Below are 23778 nucleotides of genomic sequence, written 5' to 3'. Positions count from 1 at the left end.
TCATTTCTTAGGAAAAGTTTCATACTTGATGGGGAAAGTACGAGGATGAATCAGGATAATCCCAATTCCTGTACAGCTGGGGTGAGCTCTTACAGTGACTGTTGTTTGGTGGCAGGGCCTGGTTCTTCTTGTAGCTTGTTTGTTAAAACAAACCAGCAAGAAAAAAAGCAATGGCTTTTACTTTTAACTTGTCAGGGATAAATTTCAGAGATGAGGCCTTACTAGGACTCATTGGCAATCTTCAGTGGAGTTTTGTTGTATTATTCAAGTGAAATATCTCCTTCAGTGCTTTGCTGTAGCACAGCCCCCTTGTTTTGGGGACTGCCTAAGCAGTAGGTCTGGCTAATTACCACCTGGCTTAGGCAAGGTTCTGAGAGTCTTTGTCACTTTGTGATGTGAAAGGTTAAAATTTCGGAGCCTTTTTTTTTTCAATTTTAGGCAGTAAAGAAGTGAATAATGGAAATAATTCATTGAAACATTGCAATGAATCAGAGAATGCATTTCTTAAAGTTAAAAAACCCCGAGCTGAGATTGAATCCAAGCTCAGAAAAGCACGAAGAGCTATAAGTAGAAGCTTTGTAAGATTCTCATCTTAAACTTGACCAGATGTTGGCAATAAGATGATTATAATTCCTACCTTGTATAGGATCTGTGGCAACTGTTACATCACCATAGCTTCCTCAGGCATGTGGATGAAGCAACATTGCTTGTGTTTCCCAGTGGGTTAGTGAGCTTGTGTGCATTCTTTTGACAGGTATTTTTGCACTGAGAGCAATTCAGTGAGGTCACTTGAGAACATCAGGTGGAGGGTGGGTAGTCTTAATCAGGCTGAGGAGGTGGGTGCTTCTAAACCAGGTATCAGGTCTGTGAGTTCAATGCATTCTGAGCTTTAGTGCCAATTTCTGCAAAAATGAACTTGTGAACTTCTAGTCCAGCACTCTGAGTGTGTCCCCTTTCAGAGAGAAGGCACAGCTCATTGTGTCTTGCTACTGAGCTTATTCCTCCTTGAGTTCCCCATGTGTAAAAGAGGTCTGAAATACAGAGGTCTGAAATACAGCCTTCCTTCCAGAGAGACTGAACTGCAAAATGCTTTGTGATCCCCCTGCTAGAACAGAATAATTGCATCAGTGTCTTTGAGGAAGAGACCATTTCTTTTCCCTGCTGTGTTTATACAGCTCTTAGTTAATTAAGTGAAGTCCATGTCTGCAGTGGAAAATCCCTAGTGCTGTTACAACTGATTTGTATTGAGCTGTACTAAAGAATAATGGTGGTTTGGAGGATGGACTTACAATCTAGACAGCAGCATAAACTTCTGTCTGCATAAATTAAAGGTCTTGCCTTAAACTATGAGGGGTAACTTACATTGTGAATTAAGTATGTCTTTGTAAATCCAGAGCAGAAGATAGGCTGGCACTGGTAGTTCCAGTTAGGCATGATTGGTTTGGTTTTCTTTAAGTTTTTAAGCTTTAAAATAGCTTTGCATTAAAGAAACAAAACATTCTAACAAGCAAAACTGTCTTGATCCAGTGAGGTTGTAGCAGCACCAGTGTTTCAGGCAGCTGCAGCCTAAGGTAGTAATGGTACTAAGTAATACTTGGGATCATGTTTGTTAACTTTCTTCTTGCTACCTCAAATCAAATAAGAATGTTAGTTACAGTCATTGCTGGAGTACTTGAATTGAGATAATCCCAGCTGAGTTAACACATTTTTAAAAAGAAGAACTACATTCTTTACAGCAATCTTCCAGTTATGCCAAAAATACAAATTCCAAAATATATTTGTAATAATAATAATGCCAAAGCCTGCAGACATGCCAAGTTCCCAGTGTTGTGGATAGAAACTGTAGCATTGTGCATTTTCCTTTCAGCCATCTGATCCTCTGCTCTGAAGAGAATATCATTGAGGAGCAGTTTGAGATAAGCACAGGGACCAGAAGAGTATAAAGAGCTCCTGATGGCTGTCAGAACAGTAAGTAATTGCTATATTTTCATATTTCGAATATAAGCATTTTTCTTGAAGGCTGCAATGTAAAACAAGCAGCATGACATAGGGAATCATGAATTGATTTCTTGGAGAGGTTGTGCAAATAAACTTGAAAATTGTATTTCTCAGATGGGTTTCATACTGGTGGAGGAACTCGAGGTAATGGTTTTTTTCCCCACAGAGATGATGTCTTAAGAGTGACTTGATTTGTGGCTCAGATCCAACTCAAAAGGGTGGATGTCAGTTATCTTGTTGCAGAATGATTGTGTAGTCCCTGAATTCAAGTTTATGTAAAGCATCGGCTGTGGTTGATAACTGCTGAAAAAGGACATTGACACTGTTGTGTTCCAGCCAAAATCCTACAGACATACAAATGTCTTGGGTTTTTTGCAATCAGATATGACTGCTTTTTGGTGTTCAGGTGTGTATACGTAAATGCATGGACACTTCTAAATAAGGGCAAACAGAGGTAGGGAGTCATTTTTATTCTTTTTTCTTTTAAATTGCAAATTTCAGTGGGAATCTTCCCAAATCAAGTGAACTGGGAATAATTGCATCCTAGCCTTACTCTGCTCCATTGCTTATCTCCAGACGAGCCTGTGCTTTTCATTTGCCCAGTGGTCTTAGAAGGAGGTGCCTTAAACCACAGAAACCAAGGTCTGCAAATGCTGTGGATGATCCTGAAAGGAAACAGTTGGCTCCTTAAATACAGATCTCATGACAGTGGAAGTTTTGGAGCTTTCTCTTGGAGAAATGGGGGTTTTCTTACCATTGGTTTGCTAAAGACAAGAATATATTATACGCTGTATTACATTCAGATGATCTCATACTAATCAAAACAATCTTGTGGGACCTCTGATTCTGATTAAGCATTTGGGCTGAAGGGACCATGCTACCATCCTACCTCATTGGCAGGGGTTTTGTCAGGAGACATTTGTTATGGTTTTGAAGCAAATATTTCTGTGATAAGTGTTATATTGTAACCCACAAGGATATGAATAATCCTGTTTTCAGTGAAGAGTTTAAACTGCATGCTATAAATAAAACCAAGGCCACACATTGACTCAAAAAGAAATACTGAATAGCTCTGTTCATCCTGCCCACTAACTGGGGTGAGGCCATGGGGAAAAATAGCTTTTAATTGTATCTCACAGGAGAAGTGAATTAGGACTACACAAAGCAACCTTGATTCTGGTGTTGCCAGCTCTGAATACTTGACTTTTCCACCTTAACGTAGGTGGGTGGAGACGTTGTCATTATTGTTTTGTTTGTCATTGTGCAGCTATATTCCACTTGAAAGTACTTTGTGTTTTAAAATCTCTTCTGCTGGTACATTCCATTTCCTTAGTCTCAACTGCTGGTTTTTAAACTGAGCTAGGAATGATGAATTCTCCCTTAAAAGGATGATTTTACTCATTGTGAAGTGAAGCTCTCAGCTGCCATCTTCATTTCTTTCTGGTCATAAAACTCCAGCCACCAGGCAAAGATCAGCATGTCTCTGAAAATGAATAGGCGCCCCAAGGACAACTGAGTAACCTCCACAGCAATTGTGTCGAGGTGACATCAGCACTCAGATATTTTTCATCTTGGCTCTTCCAGCAATATCCAGTCAATAATGGGCAGTAGAGCCAGCACACACTGACTGGCTTTATTGCTCACCCACTGGGAACTTGTCTCTTTGTAAGAGACCCTTAAAAAGTGGTAGGTCCAAAAACTAAACAACTGTGTTCCCTTTTGAAGGACTTGCCTTCGAAGTCTATGCAGTGCACTGCTGTCCTTCAGCAGAGCTTGCTTAGTGAGCGGTGCCAGGCTGGATGTCAGCCTTGTGATCCCACAGGTTCTCTCAGCATTAGGTTCTCTGACTCCTGGGAGTCAGCATGGACATCAGTCTTCATGGATCTCAGGTAGCTTTTAAGTGTTGTAAGGCCAACCACCACCTGAAAATCACTCCTAACATTGCTACTGACCCATTCTGAAAAGCCAAAATTTCATTATATCTGTTGTATTCATTTTCCCAGTGTGGGATATCATGGTGATAATGCCAATCTCCACTTTAAAGTGCTGTATTTTAGCTCCTAAGTTTTACTGATAATTCTCTAAGACCACTCATTCCTTTAACACCACCTGAAGGAATACTAGCACTATAATCCCTACTTTACAAATGGGAAGGGGATGTACTGGACAGGATAAAAACTTGTTTTGTGCTCTCTTAGTGTAGCAGAGCTGGGACAGGAACAGAGGAATACATTGATGTTCTTGACCTGGGATGTTGTAGCTCTCCTCTCCTGGATTGTACCTTCTGGGGGGAAGGTATTTTTCCCCAGCCTCCCACCATCTCCTTACTAATGTCTTTCCATGTAGAAATAATATTTGGAATCTGAGATTGTGCCTTCTGAAGTGGTTTCCATCTTGCTGTCCTCCTAAGAGAACTTTAACCTTTTTTGAATGATCATGTTCAACTACATATAATTTCAATTCCATAAAATCCAAGTCCCAGTGTATTTATATACACTGCAGCAAAATGTACCTTTAAGGAGAAGACATTGCTTCACTGTGACTATCTGAATTTATTGGCTATTAGAAGCCTTATAGTGTGTGGCTCACATTTTAGAACTCTGATTTCAAGCTTAATGTGGTCAGGAAATATAAAAATACATTTATTTATGTCATCTACTAAAAATCTCAACCTATGTTGCTGCTAGTCTAACCAGATCTGTGTTTATGTTGGAGATGAATGATGGGTTTGTAGCTGCCTGTGTTTCTAGCCAGGCTGAATGGAATGATTCTGCAGCAGAACTGCGTGTGTATTTCTTGTTTTTAACTTCTTTTTATTTACTGCATGTGGCAGCTATTTCCTTCCTCCCAGAAGCCACTGCCCAGCTCTCAAGGGCAGCACAGCGCTCTGACTCCTATCAAGCTGTGTATGTGGAGTGATGTGATTTATTGAGTTGTTCAAGGTCATCAAAATTCAGGCAAATAGTTCATTCCTACCTGTTCACTGGTGCAAGCTTGGGCTGGATTTGCTTTTCCAAGTCTTTGGAGACTGCACATCAGTAGCTACTTTGGCTGATACTTGCACAAGCTTTCTTCGGTATTAATCTTTAGGAAAAGATCTTTGAGTATAATTTCTCCTCAGACAATCTCCAGAGGTCCCTTCTCAACTTTACTATTCTCTAAGCTCCCAGTTTTACTGGTCATGCTTAACAGATTTACATGCAAGGGTAAGAAGGTGCTGTTCATCATCGCAGATCCATACAAAGAAAAAAAGGGCTGGAAACAGATGAGATTTGCACTTTCGGGTTCTGCTCTAAATGGAAAGATGAAGGGAAAAATGATTTAGTGAATATAAGTGAAGCAGTAAAAAGGCAGCAGGACAGGACTCGGAGAAAATCTCGAAGCCTCTTGGAAAGAAAATTAAGGGTTTGAGTGGAGCTAATATCTAATATCAAACAAGTCATCTTGTATGCAAGTGACTTGTGATCTTGTTTTGAACTGCAGGTGCCTAAAACTCTTCCAGGGGAGAGGACTGCATCTCTGCAGCAAACTGCAGCCTTCTGACAAGAGGCTTTTCTGTCTCAGCCTTGTTTCACAGTCTTCAGAAGTAGCCCCCGCCTCCAGCTGACTGTGAACCACAGGCTGGGGAGAACTGTTCTGAGTGATGAAGGCCACATATGCTTTTCAGCAATAGGCACAAAGAACTCTTGTATCATTTTTCCAGTCAAGGGTCCCTTGATAAACACTTTGCAGGAGGACATTTCTCTGTTGATCTAAAGTGACATATTGGAGTAAACCACGTCAGATGGGCTGCGGCAGCTTCGCTTCTGTTACCTTCTTTCACTTAAACTTTTATTTTTGTTTTTTGGTACACTTGGCCTGTTCCTGGGATGAAATAATACACACAGTGATCACAGCTGACCTTTTATGTACCGTTAGAAACAGGTCTGACTCCCTTGAGCCATGAATGCAGAGGGTTTGGGATGTAATTTCCTGGAACAGGTACAACTGAGATGCTTTCATTGCTGAGATCCGCTCTGCAATGGGCAAGCCCTCTTGGCATCAGCACACTTAACCTTTTTGTTCAACACATTTCCCATCCTGTGTAGGTGGACAATGAATACTAATATGATGCAAATGATTTCCTTTTTAAATGTGGAGGCTCCCTGATTAAAAACACACTGTCCAGGAACTCTGGGTCTGGCCTATTCCCATTGAACAGAACTTCCCTTGTTGCCTTTGACTTTAGTGGTTGTGGGATCAAGCCCTTAGTTTCAAATAGGTTGCAAGTAAGTGTTTTTTTCCTTAACCTGAGGGTGAGTTAGCAGCTCAGTACAGAAGATGTAAAGAATGCAGGGGAAAAGCCAGGAGAATCTGAGGAAAAAAATCAGAAAAGGAAAAAAAAAATGTTTAAAGTCTTGCTTGAGAGTCCAGAAACTCGTCAGAAAATCAGGAGCTGAGGTTGGTGGAAGGTGTCATGGGATTTCTTTTGGTATAACCAGGAGGAGAGGTGATGAAAACTAAATTACTGTGCCTGGGAGAGTGCTGGAACTTCCATGATGTCTTGGGCTTGATATACTCTGAAATGTGGTGTGGATCATGCAGCTACCTTCCTGGCTACTGGGAAAGTTATACCTTGGGGTTATTCACCCAGTAAGGAAATCATGTTTGAAGTCTTGTATATTCTCGGCTCCTCGTGCCAGCCCCTAAATGCATATAGTGGGAAAAAAAAACCAACAACTGAAATCAATTTGGATAGGCCTTGTTTATGGGTGTGCTTGAAAGAAAACCAACCAGCAGTAATGCCCACCAAGCAATCCCATGTAGAAAAACATGGCAAGGCTTTAACACCAACAGAAATGGAGAGTCTCTTGTTCTGAATGGGTTGTCTCTGGAGTATTCACTTTATGAAAGTTCTTTGACTTCTATGAGGATTTCTATAGAGGTTAGTTATAAAGTAGCCCAGGTCTCCTGGGTTCCTTTGCCTTGTCCTGCCACAGAGATCTCATCTAACAGCACTGGTTTGGGAAAGGAGCCATAAAGGGAAAAAAGAACAGGCTCCTTTTGTAGCTAATAACTTCCTTTAATTGGTAATGAAGCTGCTGCTACTTAGAAATGTCAATAAAGGTCAAAATATTTAGAAGCAGAATCATTTTAGTGGCTTCCCCTTTCTCATTGCATGAGCTGCCTCCTCAGACCACACACATGCACATTTGAGGATGGTTAAGAATTCAGACCTACTTTTCCCACCAAATTCTTATATAAAGCAGCCCAGAAGGGGCCAGAGCAGCTTTAGTCAATAGGAGGGAGGATGTGAACCAAGTCTACTGGGTGAGCATTCCTCACATTTTGGAATACCACCGCAGGCGCTGGGGCTGAATCAGACAAGGGGCTGGCCAGATGGTGCACTCATTTACTCTTAAATTCAGGGAAAGAGGGTTGCATCTGATCCCTGTGCAAAATGACTCAAGAAAAAGCTGCCTGGTAACAGATTAAATACCAATTGCAGCTTGAAAATGAGAATCAGTATAAATCCTGTTGTTCCTAGTGAGCAGAGAAAAACACAGAGGGTTCTCTTGCAGTCCCTGAGTTAATATATACAAGTACTTGCTCTCACTGCATGAATTTGCTGATTTTGTGAGCAGATTGTTCTCACTGAAATTAATCGGTTTACAAGGGGGCAAGTGAGGGGACATTTGGCTTTGAAGAGTGCAGAGAATGTATTCCCAGAGGGATCTTTGATCTTTTTATGGTGTTTTGTTTTTCAAAGTGTGTGTGTGTCTTGCAGGGGCTTGGCAGTTTGGACATCAGAGCAACAGAGACTAGGCTTTGACATTACGCTTTTAGAATACAGCCTCCTTTTAATGCTCTCCCAAAACATCTTCAGGAAATTCCGAGGCTAATTTGCCATTCCATGAGCTTGCCACATAGGGTGGGTGGTTTTGTGTCTGCAAGTATGAATACATGTATGTGTGAAACAAACCTTATATTGCTGTGAGGCACATCTAATTCTTGCCTCTCACTATGATGCATTTAGGAGCATAGATTAGTGCCTTCCCTTCTCCACGATCTTGAGTTCTGGTTGCCAAGAGACCTGTGTTCAGACAACCCCTATCAGAAAACGCATTCCTGAGCAGCTGTAACTTTTGTTGTCCCTTTCATGACTGATGTCCCAGTCTGGTTCCTTGCCCTCTCCTGTGATTCTGTGTGCCAAATGTCTTGCATGTGGCATGATCATCACCAGAGGGGAAGTGGCACTATGAGGAGCTTGGTGAAAGTGTTATCACAGCCCCTACAAAGAAGATGGCTGATCTTTCAGAAGAAAGCAAGAGATTTGAATTTCTCTTCCATATTTCATAGAGCCCCAGACTGGTTTGGTTTAGAAGGGACCTTAAAGCTCATCCAGTTCCAATCCCCTGCCATGGGCAGGGTCACCTTCCACTAGAGCAGGTTGCTCCAAGCCCTGTCCAACTTGGCCTTTTCTATTTCAGTCCTTAGTGGCCAAGGACTCCATAAGGATTATCCTTTTGACTTCCTCTGGCTAGCAAGAAGACAGTGCAGTGGTGCTTTGTTGAATCTGGAGGTGAAGAAGAGGTAACCACAGTTTGTCAGGTAGAGCTGGGAATAGGAAACCAACGATCCCCTGGCCTTTCCTTTTTGCCAGACTGAACTGGGGATGTTGGTGAGGGTGCAACACGCACCCATCTCAAGTTTACTCTTGATAGCATCAGAGCATTGCTGGTTTTACATGTAAATGTGCTTATGCCATAAAAACATCAAAGCAGGGGAGCACGAGGCAGTCATGTTGGACGTGATGCTTGCTTCCTTGCTTCCTTGTCTGCTCTGTGTCAGGCACAGATGTTGTCTGCAAAGATTTTAAAGAAATGGCTGTGAAGAGCAGTATCACATCTCTAAGTGCTGGCTTTCGAAAGTCAAAAAGCTCTCTGAAGTCATGAGATTTTCTTAAAGACCATAAGCCTAAAGCTTCAAAACTTCTTGTTTCTCCCGTTGGTTTGAGCCATTAGACACTTCTAACCTATTCCAAACTTTTCTTTGGTAATTGTGATGGTGAGAAGCTTCTTATTAAAATAGCCTGAGAACAGAGTACTCTGAAAATCAATTTCCTGACTTCAGAAGCTGTTCATTTGCTAATAATAACATATAATTATCCCAGAAGATCAATATAACTGACCATCATACCAGAAAAATAATTTATATTTTGATATTAAAGTCATAAACATGAACGAAATAGCATTTTGAGACTTCTATTTGACTGATGCTTCATGTGTCATGTATGTGTCTCTTCTGCAGCAGGTCTACATCCCAGGATCTCATGATGCAGCCTAGAGAGTCCTCCAAATACTTTTGTTTTCTTGAACAGCCTTCCACCCTTTTCCAGAGGTCTGGTCCCTCAGACTGTTGTGTCAGCACAGACAAAGGGTGCTGAGCTTCAGCACTGGAGTTAATGTTGCTTCCATTACCCCCCAAAATGCCTTCTGTAACTGCTGACAGGACTCAGAGGTCTCAACCGGCTGTTCTTCGGTTTCAGCTCATATTGCTTCATCTGCCATGGTTTCGTGTATGCATCCATGTCACTAACAGCCAGATAGATACAAATGAAGATAAACACCCAAGTAATTTAAACTTTGATTTTCATCTTGCAGTTTCTGTAACACAATTAGAGTTTGTACTGAGCCTTCTGATGAACTTCTCCCACAGTGACAGCACCGGCAGCCGGGCAGTGCCAGGCTGCCAGACGCTGCCCGGCAGCATTTCTGTCTGCGCCTCTCTGTCTGCCCCTATCCATCCCAGTGTCCCACATCGTTTCAGCTAATAGGATTTGCAGATTATTGGAGGAGGAGTAGAGGAATGGGAAGGTTTGACTTATTTCTTACATCATGATTCTGTGTATCTTCAGCGGGACTGAAGAAAAAAGGCAAAAAGAGGGAAAGAAAAGGAAGGCAGGCAAGATTAAAATACAAAATAGAAAGAGGACATGTGAGGATTGCTGCCTAGTGAAATGCAGAGATCACAGTGGCTGTTGTAGTGCTCACAACTATGCATTCAAAGTGACTCTTTTTTTCCACTGAGTGCATCTACTCAATGCCTGTGCATCTTCTACCTAGAACAGGAGAGTGGAGGACAGCAAAAAGGAAGTTAGAAGAGGTGGAGGTGGGAATTTCCTTCAGATCTCATCAGTTCCACTTTGCATCGTACTTGTTATGTGTCTTTATTATATGGTTTAGGTGGACACTCCCAAAAGAGCAGGGGTCCCCCAAGCTGCCCCCCTGGGAACCTCAGTCCTGGTAGCTTGAGTTATCCTCTCCTTTTTCCTGAGCCCATCTTCCTGTCTTGCTCCACGTTTTGTCCTAGGCTGTGGCAGGCGGTGTGGAAACACTTGTGATCACTCATTAGGAATTCTTTCCACAGTTCCTTTCTCTTCTAATTCACATGAATAGTAAATCACTGCTGTCAATTGTGTAACCCTGCACATCAGCAGTGCAGCTCAGCCCTCTGCTAACACTGAGCAGTGACAGCTACAGTCAACCAACAAATGGTGCCGCACATTTTCCTATACGGTTTCCCAGCACTGAGTGTATGATTTAGATTCCTCGGCCTCTAAAGTACTCCACTGGGTGTCCTTTAATATTGCATTATATTACTCATGATGCATAGTCGATTCCATTGCTTCCATTTACTTTAGCAATGATAAATGTCAGAAACTGTATGAGAAGTTTATGAATTGTAAGTGCTTTGCAGGCAACTGTTACCCAGTGAAATTTTCAAACTGTTTGTTACTGGTGGAGTGTAAGGGTCATGGAAAAATTGCTTCCAGAAGCTTGGATAATGAGTTTCAAAATAGGGTAAGATGCATGAATTCTTTATGACTAAGAAGTATATTAGTGTCAGGGTTTTCTCTTCTATGGCAATAATCAATTCTGCACAGTTAATATTTAAAAAGGGTTATAAGAACTTCACAAAAGAAACCCTGAACCCAAGAAGCTTGCAACTGAGCTTTTCTCTCTGTAATGTTCTCATGATGAAGTGTAAAGTGCCTGAAAGCTTTGCTCAGGCTGGTGTTAATACAAGCCTACCTCATCCCTGTTACTTGTATTCGCAGCGTGGAGCGAGTTGGAGGCCACACGTTGTGGTCTGGCAGCACCTTCTTCACCGACAGTGATCTGGCCAGCCTGTAGATTACTGGTCCCTCTGGCTATGCGCTGGCCATGGATTAGCCACACTGCAGGATGTAAATAGGTCTCCTGACCTGCTGACTCTGCTGCTGAAAGTGGTAAACAACAGCTAGTGAAGCAGGAGGACAAAGAAAACTGCAAAGTTGCTAAGGAAGCTTTACAGGATACTGTTCTCTCCATTTCCCACAAACATTGACGTAAAGCATTCAGTGAGAGGAATATGAGATGTTGGCTTTACTACACAGAAGTGCTAAACCTTTGGGGATGGAATATACTCTGCCCAGAGATGTTCATTCTTATTTAATCATCACAGGAGGGCCCACTCATGTCCTGCCTGCCTCAGAGAGCTTGCAGTCTCTGCAATTAGTGCTGAGGAAGTAGGGTTTGCCCAAAGCCACGCAGTGCTTGTTGGAGGGGTTCAACATCTACACTTTGGCATGAAATTTGGGCAGTTGTGTTCATCTTTCACAGTGACTTTGTTGTCTTTGAACTGAACTACCAGTGTGGGGTTAATTAATTTATCAGTTGCTCTGAAGTGACTGAAACAGTTCCAGCTTCTCTGGAAACTGTGGAGAGCTTCTGCATGTTGCTTTTGGAAGATCTGATAGCTAAATCTTCTTTTCAGAGGTAATTTAGGCTGTGTACCCCTCTGTTCAGGTAGCTTGGCTTGAAGCTGCAGCAGCATAGGCTGAGTGAAGTCGTGATTGAGGAGCTTTGTGAGCCAGTTCTCCTGACCCTTCCTGTTCCCATGAACCAGTCACTTTAAGGTACCAGAGCCACTGTAAAGGACCCCCAAGGTGCAGAAACAGGCAGCATGAATTACAACCCAGTTACTGCTGGAGCGATGATGATTTCTGTGAGGTCCAAAAGTTGATCTCCAGAAACACTGACACATAAATGGATCATGAGTGGCTCAGAGGAGCAATGCAGGCGGCAGGGTCTCTCTGACCTTCCTCTGGAGAAAAGCCCTTTCCCTAGCCAAGGCTGAGGGCTGGCACATGCCATTGCCTGTGGTCACTGTGTGGCTGGGATTTGCTGCCCAGCTTCCTGGGAAGGGCCCCAGCACTGCCGGGTGCTCTTGGTGCAAGGAGCCTCCCTGGGCTGCTGGGGAAGGGACGGCAGCCACAGCGGAACACAGAACACCACTCTCTGAGATAATCTTTAGCCTTGTGTTCCTCTGCTGCAGGCAGTCACTGCAATGGGTCAGGGTTATGTTAAATTAGACTTGGACATTTTACTTTCCTGTGTTTTGTGGTTTCTTGTTTCCCTTCCCTTATAGCCTTTGTGGGGGTGGTGGAAGAGGTGGAAGCCCAACTGGTAAAATACAACCTAACAAGAAAATAACAGCTGGCAGAGACTCATTTACTGCAAGACCCCATTTACTGCAGTGACCTCAGTTAGTGCAAGACCCCTTGTTTACTGCAATGTCCCATCCCTGGCAGTGTTCAAGGCCAGGCTAGACAGGGCTTGGAGCAACCTGCTGTAGTGGAAGGTGTCCCTGCCCATGGTAGAGGGACCTTAAGGTCCCTTTCAACCCAAACCAGTCTGGGATTCTAAGATAGATTCAAACCGACTGCAGGCTGGTAAGAATCCATGCAGAGACTCAAAAGCAAATATGCAATGAGGTGAAGGGCTGTGTTTCTCCCGGCTGTCAAATCAGTTTCAATGGAGCGTGTGAATGATAGGCAGCAGGGAAGATCCTTGAAAGTCCAGAGCAAAAATAATGCATAACTGCTACTATCAGAACCCTATGGCATCTGGTATAGCTGCACAAAAATATTCATCTATTCATTCTATTCTATTCCTTGCAAACTGTGCTGAGATTACATACATTGTCCCTATTGTCCATTGTAGGGGATGGTCTCTTTCATATGCCAGCATCTTATGGCTTCCATTTGTTCCCAGACCTCCCACTAAGTGCGTGCTGATTGAAAACCTTTTTACTTTCTTGCCAGGTTTTGCAGAAAGGGCTTGGTGTGCTTAGTGCCTTTGATCTATCTAGGATGAACATTTTCATTGAAAGAGGTGAATGAGTCATTCTCTATTTGACATGGAGCTATCCTGGAATACCTCTGGCTTTGCCTTTTCAAGCTCTTTTATATTTTTTTGCATGTGGCTATAAATATTTTGCTCGGTGAGAAGCATGAACCTCTTTTTTGGAAATGAAAGAGCCCTATTCCAAATAGGAAAAACACACTTAGCTAAGGTTTGTGCAGTGCATATTTAGTGGTAGAAGGTGCTGTGTTGGCCCTGCCTTGCTTTTCAATACAATATCCTGCAGTGTGAAATGAATGGCTGTATTTAGAGGTATCTGGAAGTGATGACTGATGTTTGGAGAAGTTACAAGGCTTTTCCTTTTCCACATGAACTCTCCAACCTGGCATTTCCACAGCACTGAAATACTTCTGGGGCTGAGATCATCTGATTATTATTTCCTGTGTCATGTGCTGAATTTATTATTTTGTTGAATATCGCAAATATATTCTTCAGTTTGCCTGAGTTTTGGATTCTTCGGTAAAGTTCACTGCCATAATGAGGATCTTGGACTTGCAAAAATAACTTCTACTCTTTGGGGATTATTTAGTTGGGATTAGTGAATGAAAGTCCCAAATGAAGGGGAAGAAAAATGGGAGGAGGGGGAAATCCAGTCAAAAACACTATTCCAATGCTCCGCCAGCATATTATAGAGTTAGTTCCGGAAAAGCTGAACTTTGTATTTTTGTACTGAAGACTGTTAAAAGGCAGGAATGTGGACATTTGATTTGCTTCAGTGTCCAGTTATTTTTCTCTTCTGCTCTTTGGAAAAAGTGAACGCGTTTCTGCTAATCTGGGATTCTTTCTGGTCACAGCAGAATCACAGTGTTGTTCCTGGGAATTGCACTGGCCAATAGTGGGTTCGTTGCCTCAGAAATATTTTCATGGAGATTTTTTTATACCTCTAAAAAACAAAATAGAACAGAGCCTAAAACCCAGTCAAAGCTTTTCATCTGAGCATCTGTGTCCCTGCAAGAGCAGTAAGGATAAAATAAGGGTATCAGAAATAGTGGGAGTCTTTCCATCTCTAAATGACATTGTTTAAAACTGGGTTTAACACTTTAAAAAAGTGACTCAGATTCCTTGTAGGGGACCCGCACTGTGGGTCCCTTGAACTGTTAAGCTGTTCTGGATGTTGCTCAGAGCAAGGCCTGCTCAGGGCTCTTCTTTAGCTTACAAATGAGGGGTGGGAGAAGAATGTTTTAGAACAATCAAGTTTTGGCACCTGGATTCTTATGCTTTGTCTGCTTGTAACATTGACCCTATTTCTTCCTCACTTACTTTGGAATATTGCATGGAATGCAGGTCTGCATTAAGGGAGTTTTTGTCCTTTGGCTTTTCCTACACATGATTACACAGTAGCCATCCGTTCCCAACATCTGTGTTTATTAAAACCCTTCCAATAAATGTGTGCGGAGAGCAACTGTGCACGTTTCCTCCAAGTTCTGCAGAAGACACTGTTTTTCTTTGTGGTGAATTGCTTAATGATTATCCAGCTGAGATGTTTGGGCTGTAGCTACATCTCCAACATTGCTACTCACTGCCCCAGAAGGTCACTAAAAATGGTGACCAGGTGGACAGGCAGTGCCTGTCTAGGGCAGCGACTGCACCCTTCTGACTGAAACCCCATTAACCAGGGAAGAGCTGTACTCAACCCTTATGCTGAGGCTGGTTTTAAGCACAATTTCACCAATGGGCAATCAGTTCCTCACAGGTGGTGCTGATCTGGGCAGGATTGTATTCTATAGGTACATGCATTTATATAGGTACAACCTGAACATGTTCAAAGAGCTGATGACCTTGTTTATCAGGGGGCTTCTGTAGGGCAGATGTATCTTGGAAACCCTTAGGTGGATGACTTGAATTTTGAGTAGCTCACCCTATTCCGGATACTTGTAAGGTTCAGCTATTATAAAGACAACCTGAGTAAGTACATGGATTTTGGAACACTTCAGAGGATCAGCTTTTGATCAGTAAGTTAACACCATCTCTAAGTCTTGTGGTGCTTCTGCAATATAGTCTGTGGCACCTTTATTATAGACTTAAATTCTCAACCTGAGAGGTCATACCTATCTTCAAAACCAGATGTCTTCTATGAAAGCTTTGCAGCAAGAGAGGCTGGTGCCCTCCAGACTTCCAGATTTGGGACTTATCTACTGTTTTATTCTGAATAGCTTCTGGTAACGCTGGCAACAGGGCCATCATTAATTTGTGTTGGAATGGGCAGTGCTGAATAGGTATAAAGACCTGGGATTGCTGAGGTGGCTTTTCTTTTGCTTTCCTTGTCTGTGCTGTATCTTGGCCAGATGCAAGGATATGACTCTCAGTACCAAGGAACTGGACTGGTTTGGGAAATGATAGTTACTTAACCTGGAAAGTTACCCAAAGACTTGGGAATCAGGAACTGGTCACCATGCAATTAAGCTTAGTCAGATGGTGTTAGATCATAGCCATGATTCTTTAGGGCTGAAAGCACTGCACCTCCAGTTTTTCCGGCTCACGCCCACCAAGGAAAGATAGCAACAAAATCAAAACTGCAGCCTTAAACACGTTCATATGTATTGTTCATAAATCGATTACATGGTATCATGACCCCAGCAGATCTGCCTCTGCATAGCCTTAAAACGTAGTCTCATTTGTATTCAGAAAGATAACAGTGGCCACTGAAAAGTGGCAATTGACTGCCAGGCAGGGCAGCCAGTGCTATTATTTGTGAGGGCAGCAGGCTGCACTGGTCAAGCACTACAACAGCAGTTGTATTTGTAACTTCTTATCATTCAACCAGTGTGGCAAAGACTCCAGTAAAACTTCAGTTCAGATGTTCAAAGGGCAAAAGGGCTGAGAGGCTTTTTAGTTGAGTCAGTAGAGAGTGGACTTTGATACATGACTGTGAGTGAAAGAACATTCTTGGGGTTAAGGCACTGACCTATACCTTGAGAGATCAAGATTCACTTTCTGGTTCTTGGGCAAAGGATTTATTCTCTCTGGCAGTCACTTCCTCATCAATAAAACTGTCATGTTTTGTTTCTAATACCAGGGAGAGCCAGTTTTCATGAACATAAGGAAATGTCTTGCTCTTCTCCATGACGTGAAAGTCAGACTATTGAGGGCAGTAGGTCATAATCTTGAAGTTCCTAAAGATCTCATTTTCCTGAAATAATTAGTATCGAATTGAACATTTCCTGGGTATTGACAAGCAAGTGTTGTTTTCAGTTTCCCTTCCAAAGTCTAAGGAAGTCAGTGAAAAAAGGCTCAGACCTGTTTTGAGGGGCAGTCTAGAGATGTTATCTTTCATCTCTCTTTAAGCTCCATTGCTGGGGTTTTATGACATTGTTTTTCCTTTCTTCTCGTTTGTGTTTTACATACAAGTCCTGGTATTTTGGTTTAGCCCACAAACAACATGAAGCTCATTTGAATGCCTTAATTTTTCCTGCCTACTGCAAACCAGACTTTTCCCCAGCATCAATTATGCTGCAGGGAACTGCGTATGTAAAACCACACCAAAAACTTGGAAGCCTGTATAAATGTATTTTCATTTCTTATGAAGGCCTGTGCTCTTCTCTCTGTGTTGTCTGTGGGTCACCTTGTTTTTCATCATTGCTGATGACTACACTGGGGCAGATGTACTGTCCATTATACCATATTTTTCCTCTGGCAAACAGTAGGAAGTGAGTGGTGGCCACTGAGAAGAGCTGTCTAGGGCTTGTATAGAGCTTCTTATTTCTGTGCATGGAAACCCAATCTAGAACTGAGGTTATGACAAACTGGTTTCCTGCAGCCCTCTCTTCCAGTGACCATTGCACTAATGCTGGGTTTCTAGGGATAAAATTTTTCCAAGAACAGGCTTGGTTTAGAATGCTAAGTGTATTTGTCTGATGTGCCTGGGTGGATTTAGCTGTGATGGCTGATGGGGACGCTACCCACTGTCCCAACAGCAAGGACACCTGTGGAAGGCTCCACTTCACAGCCCAACGTTTGAACCCGAACTGCTGCTGATTTCACGTTATTACACAAGGTTGTAAAATGGGATGGGTACAACCCATCAGCTCTCTGCCAGCGTGTGGCACCTCAGGTGGTGATACCTGCAGTGATGAGTTAGGGCTTTACAGGACAGACTTTCCATGCTTTGCCAAAGCTCCCTCTGAAAGAAGCAACCACAACAGTGTGACACCACCAGCATTAGGGACCAAGACACTACACTGGATGTCTCTGATGTGCCATAATACCAGTTTTTATTTCTTATTCTTTGTTTCTTACTAAGCTACTGGCTGCAGGAGGCAGGGAGAAATATGGTCAGGAAGAAGTTCAGTCCACACATGCTCTGATGTTTGCATTTTCTCCCCCCAAAGCATTTGCTACCGGGAGTCACTGGAGACAGGACGCTGTTCTATATGGACTTCTGAGCTGATGCAGGTTGACTGTTTTCCTGGTTTTAAATACCGTAGTGCTGGAATTTGGCCAGATCTCCTAGGGCCTATATGAAGATAACAAATCAAAATGTCTTCCCCAAAGAGCAAACAATTTAAGTTTAAGACAAGAAAGACATGGGAACAGAGACAGTCTGGGGAGTATTAAGAACAAGTTTAAGATTTCCAGCTATTAATGAGAAAAGGTCTTTCATTTTTCATCCAGCTCTGGGGAGGACATCTGAAGAGTTTGGATTTCAGTTTCCCGGGCTGGGGAGCCATGCTGGCAGGGTTGTTGTTTATCTCTCCTGAGAAACAGCATGTTTCAAGTTGAGTCTCTATCAAATAAAGGTTATAAAAAAACATTTAGTTTGCTGCTTTCTCAGCTGTGCACAGCATTTGTCTGCATCCTTTCTGCTAGAATATTATAATAGTTTCTTGTAAGTGCTGAGCCTTTACTGCTGACAGCTGCTGAGAAATGATGTTGTCATGAATCATGCTTGCAAACACAGTCCTGTGATGTGACCAGTTCTCAGCCCCCATAATTAACAGCCAATTACTTCCTCCCAGTGAAGCCAAAACTCAAGCAGATGAAAGAAATAGTGTTGTGGGAGCAGATGTGTTGTATCAGTTCCTGTGTTCTTTACAAACATACAGAACGCTGCAGACCAAACTTAGCGTCCGTTTACATCCATAACACAGCTCGGAAGAGTGGAAGCTCCTAATACCCAGCCTGGGTTTGGCCATCTGTGCTCAAAGTGCATGAGGGAAGTGGAAGGGAGGAAGGGTTCATTACAACTTCAAGCTGATATGGTTGCAATAACAGTAGGTCACCACTTTAGAGCTTTTTGGCTATTCCCTCAGTGTAACAGTCTGTCTTTATTAATGGATGTGTGTGCACATGCATAAGCACATGTAGGAGAGAGCTGTATACTACAGATGCCAAAAGCCCAAACCAAGATATTTACAGTCCCGTGGCTGCAGCCCTGCCTGCTCTTTTGTTTAACCAGGAGACCCAAAGCTGAGCCTTTTCCATCTGGAGTTTGTGTGGCAGAAACCAGTGTGGTTTAGGAGGCAGAACTGGCTAATGGGAGCCAGGAACTCCTGACCAGAGCCTGCAGCTAGTAATTTACTGAGTTTTTCTCTTCTTTCTGGATTGTTTTTTAACAGAATTTCATTTTTGTTGGTTCACTTATGCAGGAATCATTTCCTGGGAACAGATGACAGCCCATAAGATGTTCTTAAACTTTTTGCTTCCTTTTTCTTTCATCATTTGGTATGTGCAGTATTTGACTGGGCAGCTAAACTGCACAATGATGATCCTGTTTCCTGAATGGCTGACTGGGAATTTTAAAGTAGGAAGAGTTAAATCAGGATTTCAAAAGGACTCTTTGATTTGGATGTTTCATTATCAATCCTACATAGTCCTTGGGTTTGTGAACATAACATTCGTTGTCAAAATTCATTAATATCAGAAGATGTCAGTGGAAATCATAGAATCCTAGACTGGTTTGGGTTGAAAGGGACCTTAAAGCTCACCCAGTTCCAACCCCTGCCACAGAGAGGGACACTTTCCACTAGAGCAGCTTGCTCCAAGCCCCTGTGTCCAGCCTGGCCTTGAACACTGCCAGGGATGGGGCAGCCACAGCTTCTCTGGGCACCCTGTGCCAGCGCCTCAGCACCCTCACAGGGAAGAGCTTCTGCCTAAGAGCTCATCTCAGTCTCCCCTCTGGCAGGTTAAAGCCATTCCCCTTGGCCTGTCCCTACAGGCCCTTGTCCAAAGCCCCTCTCCAGGTTTCCTGTAGCTCCTTTAGGCACTGGCACTGATCTAAGGTCTCCTCTTAAGGAGCCTTCTCCAGGCTGAACCAGGCCAACTCTCTCAGCCTGTTTCCAGAGCAGAGCTTCTCCAGCCCTCGCAGCATCTCCTTGGCCATGTCTCTCTTTGTGTTGGGTGCCCCAGAAATAATGACTATCTAAAAATCACTAAAGGTTTCTCTTCTATTTGCTTGATCATCGCTGGTGTAAAGGTGGTGGTTGTGGCGCTGATGTCTTTTCCACAAATATGTGATAAATTTTAACTAAAACCCCATAATAATCCCCAAACCATAAGAATAAATGTGGAGTTTGATTCCACAAGATGAGGTTTTAAAAGGATGTGTAAAAACATGTGAGTGTTTAAGATTTCTGCTTCCTTCTGTTGAACAAAATAATGTCTGGAATGGCAACCTGCTCACCCAGGTGAATGCTGTGCATAAAGCTGAATGTGCTATGAAATGAGCATTCTTCATCTTCTGCAGTATTCTTTAACTCTGGATCTCTTCAAACCTGCTACTGACTGTCTGGCTTTGGAACAAGCTACTTTGCTGCCTCTGCTGCTTCTATAAAATATGTTGAGAACATTCACAGAGAGGCTGCAGGAATTAGTATTTCTATAATTCTCTAAACATTTGAAATTGTAAAATATTTGCAGATGTAGGGCCATATGGAACCACAGAGCACGTTTTTATCCTTCGTATACTACATTTCTGACCAGTAAGAGTCTCTTGGCTGGCTGCTTCTCAGCTGTGAGCCTTTTGGAGATTTCTTTTTGGAGAATGAGTCACCCAGACTGTGCTCCCCAGCCACAGCACTTCCCACCTCCCGCCCTGTTGGGTTGTTGCTTTCAGATCAATAGTGGTGCAAAGTGAGAGTCTGCTCCTGTCTACATGAGCGAGCATCCTGTGTTCAGCTGGTCCTGGGATTCAGGGATTCATGCTCTGGGATCAACAGCAGTTCAAATCAGACCAAGGAACAGGCTCTCGACCTTCTGTAATGTTTTGCCAATGCTTTCCTCTGCAGTTGCACAATATCCGCGTGTATCTGAAAGGCATGTGAAAGCATTGCCCACCTGCTAACCCTGCCAGCCCGGCCAGAACCGAGTTTCATAATGTGTCATTTGTATTATTTTCCTCAGTACTTTCCTAAGGCTGCTCCCTTCCCTCCTTCTCTCCCCACCACTCCTCCTCCACAGAACTCTAAAAGTTTTATGGGGTTTAACGTGGCCTCTCACCCTTTGTAGTTGCATAATGCTAATGAAATAACTAACAGATCATCAAAATTATCAGCATGGATTTATGGAGCATATGGCATTCAACTTCAGTCTTTCTGGTCAGCAGAAATCCCCCATGTCTAATGAAAAGCCAGACTGTTTTTCAAAGGGAGAATGTGAGAGCTGGAGAAAACCCGAACACTCACTTCTGTTAATGTGCCTGTAAGGAGCAGAATTGCCTTAACTTCCCATCCCTGTGGGGCTCTAGAGAAACACACCATCAGGCAAATGTTCCAGGACACTTCCAAGTGCCATCCCAAACCACTTCCTTTCTCTTTAATATTTTGCTAGTGTGCTGCCTTCCCGTTTATCTTCATCCTCTCTGCCACTGGCAGCCCAGAAGAGAAAACAGTTTGTCCTACTAACAGTGACTGGGACGTGACATTGGGTGGCAGGGCTGTGGCTGCAGGGGGGATGTGATCAAGACTGGTCATATCTCACCATCACCAGCATGCCTGTTCCAGAGGAAGAGAAGAGGTTATCAGCCCTTGATGTTCCTCTCTATCTCTCACCCTTGAATTCTGCCTCAGTATCTCCTAACCTCTCAGGAGAACCTTGAAGTGCATTTCTGATTTTGGAGATGGCTTTGGTGTTGTGTTTCTATTGATTCTTGGTGGAACACCAACAGCTTTGTCAAGTGTTCAGTGAAAACTGGCTCTTTAAAGCCCATTTCTGAGAATCTTGTACCTGCCAAAGTGCCAGTGATTGCCCTGGGGCTTCACTCACAGCACTGCTGGCAAAAGGGGCTCATAAAGCAGAACTGCTGCTTTAAACTTTTCTACAGCCTTGGCCTTTTGAAAATGATTGCAATGAGTCTATTTTAGGACAAACTGTCCAATGACATCCTGGTCATTTAAAAAAATCCACAGGAAATTCTGAATGTGAGTCATGCCTTTGTCTTGGTGTTTTTCAAGGATTTTTGGAATTGATTAAAAAAAGAAAAGGCAGCGATCCATGATGCTGACAGAAACAACCACAGAAAGCCCATGTATTGAGAAGTCACTCAACAAAGAAAGAGCCTCTCTAAGCTCCAAATATTTATGTGATATGAAGTCTTTCTAATTACCAACTCCCCACAACGCCCCCAAACCCAAGGCTGGGAGTGACCTTGTGCCCTGCTGTTTTCTCCTACCTGAGCGAGCTGAGTTTTACTGCTTGGTGGTACAAAAGGTCTGCACTGTGGGACACCACAAAGATCCCAGATGTTCCCGAGTATCAGATGCTTTAGGAGCCACGTAGAGGGATTAATCCTGTGCTCCCATCTGGAGTTTACAGATTCCTGATGAATGCATTAACGGGAGCTGCCAGCTCGCTGCGTTCCAAGCGCAGGAGTAAACTGCTGTAGAGCTATATAGAAAACAGAAGCGCTTCAAGAGGAACTGGGACTCTGGAGAGGCTGGAGCCTTCAAGAAAAATCCCTGTTATGCGACTTCACAGTGTTTTCACCTTTAAACTGAACACTGTCTTTGTTAGAGATATGTGAAACCTGTTTTGGAACTTGTGATCACAGGTCTTTTATCTTCATGACTTAACACAGGGAATCATTCTGAATCACACAAGAAATGCCCATGGTCCTTAACAAAAAACCATTTGTATCAAAGAGTATTTAAAATTTATTGTAGTAAACCTTATTTTCCTTGTCCTCTCATGCCTTTCGTCAACAAGCAACAGCAATTAGACACTAGGATGAAGATGAAATCTTTCAACCTATAAGCAGTTTCTCCTGAAAGACCTGAAGTCTTTTCCCATGACTTTTGGGGACAGTCCTTGTTCTCAGGAGGGGCACCATCCATTTTCTGTGTGAGACTGGACTGCAAAATGTTCATCCTCAAGTTATGGCCTTTTAAATAACAATGAAGCTGGATTCAGACTGGTGTTGAACCATGCAGAAGCACGGTTAGAGGCAGCAGCAGCCCTCAAAAACTAAGTCAGACCCTGACATTGCAGTACTGGTTTATGAATAATATAGACTTAAAAGCAAAAAATAACCCTGGGTTTGTCAGTTTTCATTTCTGCATCCTGGTCAGATTTGTAAATTTTTCTTTCTGACTTTGAGAACTAGATTTCTCTTCTCTTCTCATGAGCTCTTAGGCAGAAGCTCTTCCCTGTGAGGGTGCTGAGGCGCTGGCACAGGGTGCCCAGAGAAGCTGTGCCTGCCCCATCCCTGGCAGTGTTCAAGGCCAGGCTGGACACAGGGGCTTGGAGCAAGCTGCTGTAGTGGAAGCCATCCGTGCCCGTGGCAGGGGCTTGGAAGTGAATGAGCTTTAAGGTGCCTTCCAAGCCAAGCCATTCTAGGATTCTATGATTTCATGACTGCAGTTCAGGGCTGTCCAAAGAGCACTAGAACACAGTGTGTGTGTGTGTGGGGGGGGGGGGGGGGGGGGGGGGGGGAACTGGGTAATTCACTTCACAAAAACACACCTCTAGACTGAATTATCTGAATTAAAATGCTTTTACAGATACTCTTAGTTACCTTATTATGGATGCTACCCCTGAGGAAAAGATCTGGCTGCCTCAGTTTGCTGTTTTCGTTTATTAAATGCTACGTGATTGATGTTAAGAGATACTACATATCAGTTAATAGTTCAGCAGTTCTTGGATAGAAGGTAGCCATTGTCCTCTCTGACAGAGGACCCCTGACTTGCAGGTGAAGGTGGCTGAGCTTGTGTCAGTGGACAAGGTACCAGCAGATGGTGCTCAAGAACATGAAATGTTCTCCCAAGGTTTTGAAGGCTGTTGAGTTTCTGAGGTTTTGCACTCCAAATGGCTGCTGTCACTCATCAGTTTTGTCATCCTCTCTCCACAGGCATGGGGATGCAGGCTTGGCTATTCGGGAAGCATTCTGTGTTATTTTGCATAAGGAAAAATCCCCATGTGGCTTGGGCAAAGGTCCAAGTCAGAGTGCTGAGATGGGACAGCAGCCCACAGCCAGTGCTTGCATGGAATATGGGAAACTGGCTGTTCAGGGATCCCTTTCCTGGTTGCCATCATAAGTGTCCATAGACATGCAGAGCAGTGGGGAATGCAGCAGAGCCTTTGTGTTGTGCTACTGGCACATTGCTTCCATAACTCATGTATT

General features: G+C 43.2%; 1 long non-coding RNA gene across 2 annotated transcripts in view; it reads left to right on the top strand.

Annotated features, from left to right (window-relative positions):
• LOC133265777 (uncharacterized) overlaps positions 1–23778 on the top strand; it is a 172226-nt gene that overhangs the window by 4989 nt on the left and 143459 nt on the right. For both annotated transcript variants that reach the window (XR_009742105.1, XR_009742106.1), the window contains one exon: positions 1868–1968. This is a non-coding gene — a long non-coding RNA (uncharacterized LOC133265777). The remainder of the gene's footprint in view (positions 1–1867; positions 1969–23778) is intronic.

The sequence above is a fragment of the Pezoporus flaviventris genome, unplaced genomic scaffold, assembly GCF_033815535.1.
Source record: "Pezoporus flaviventris isolate CSIRO_AGI_PZ_B2104156 unplaced genomic scaffold, CSIRO_AGI_Pfla_v1 ptg000006l, whole genome shotgun sequence".
Lineage (NCBI taxonomy): Eukaryota > Metazoa > Chordata > Aves > Psittaciformes > Psittacidae > Pezoporus > Pezoporus flaviventris.
The sequence above is the reverse complement of the archived record's forward strand: the minus strand, read 5'-3'. Positions and strand labels throughout refer to the sequence as shown.